Source organism: Dioscorea cayenensis, chromosome 15, assembly GCF_009730915.1.
Source record: "Dioscorea cayenensis subsp. rotundata cultivar TDr96_F1 chromosome 15, TDr96_F1_v2_PseudoChromosome.rev07_lg8_w22 25.fasta, whole genome shotgun sequence".
NCBI lineage: Eukaryota > Viridiplantae > Streptophyta > Magnoliopsida > Dioscoreales > Dioscoreaceae > Dioscorea > Dioscorea cayenensis.
In genome coordinates, this window is record NC_052485.1 from 21,392,317 (window position 1) to 21,393,765 (window position 1,449).

General features: G+C 40.0%; 1 pseudogene; it reads left to right on the top strand.

The window, feature by feature from the left end:
• The first annotated feature begins 257 nt into the window (after window positions 1-257).
• LOC120277788 lies at window positions 258-1,093 on the top strand (annotated as a pseudogene).
• The last annotated feature ends 356 nt before the right edge of the window (window positions 1,094-1,449 follow it).

Sequence of the window (1,449 nt, forward strand, 5' to 3'; positions counted from 1 at the left end):
TATTTATTTTTATGCAAAAAAAAATTGAATTTCAATAAATTTTAGTTTAATATATTAAGTAAACTACAACCCTTCAGCTCCAATCCATCGTAGTAATCTTTGCTCTTATCATTCTTTGCAAAGTGTTGTGGCACAACACTTTTAAAAGCTTCAACAACAAACACAAGCAACCACCTCAGCCCTTTTTTGCTTTACCGGTGATCGGTCACTTGCACTTGCTCCTCAATGCCCAACCTATTTATCATAAGCTTGGTGATATGGCCAATAAGCTCAGCCCGGAGTTCATGCTCCGGCTTGGATCCCGATGCACTTTGGTCATAAGTAGTTGGGAGGACTACTTTGACAAAGGGACTCTGATCATAGCTACTTCATTGGTATGAGTAATTTATTTTTTGTTCTACCTTTCTTTTTTTAATTTAATAAAAATCTAAACTAAAGTGATATTTAATGTTCTACAAAGAATTTGATACTCGGTGGTATAGACACAACAACTATATCCTTGATACAGATCCTAGCACACCTACTAAACAATCCAGATTCTTTAAAGAAGGCGCAGACCGAGTTGGAGGAGCAGGTTGGTGTGAACTGAGTTGTGAATGAGTCAGACATAAAGAATCTGATCTACCTCCAATCAATGATCAAAGAGTTACTCATGCTAACTCCTTTTTCTGAGCTTCTAGTTCCATGAGAGACTGTGGAGGATTGTACTATTTCCATATTCCATATTCCAGCTAGTACGCAAGTGATTGTGAATGCGTGGAAGCTACAGCATGACCCTAGTGTGTGGCCGGACCTGTTAGAGTTTCGACTAGATAGGTTCTTACCAAGCCATGCAGCAATAGGGATTGACGTAAAGGGCCGGAACTATGAGCTTATCCCGTTTGGGTCTGGTCGGAGATTATGTCCTGGGATCTCCATGTCACTACACATGATGCACTTAACCTTGGCTAGGCTCATCCAAGCCTTTGAGCTCAGGCCAATCAACAATGTCCAGAATGAGTTCTTTGAGGGTTTATTCTCCATGGCCTTGTACTCAGCTCCATCGGTGGTGGAGATCACTCCACGTCTCCCTCTAGAGCTTTACCAGTCCTAGCTAGCAGTCAAGCAGTGGAGTATACCTTATATATAGTCCTAGTTCTATGCTTGTAGCATCATGATCAAGATGTACAAGGTTGATTTAAGCTGCTTACATGGCAGTCTAATAATGGTATATATATATATGGTAGTGAAGTGGAAAATAAAATGTATCAAAGACCGGTTTCTTTTAAGCGGCATATGTGTATGTCTTTGCTATATGTTTGTATGAATGTTTGTGGATGTCACAAGTGTATTTGATCGTCTCTTTCACCATTATATATATAGCGTTGTGGTCAGGGGCGGAGCCAGAAATTACAAAAAGGGGAAGGGGGGAGGGGGCAAGCTACAAACTTAAAACATATAAAAATTTAA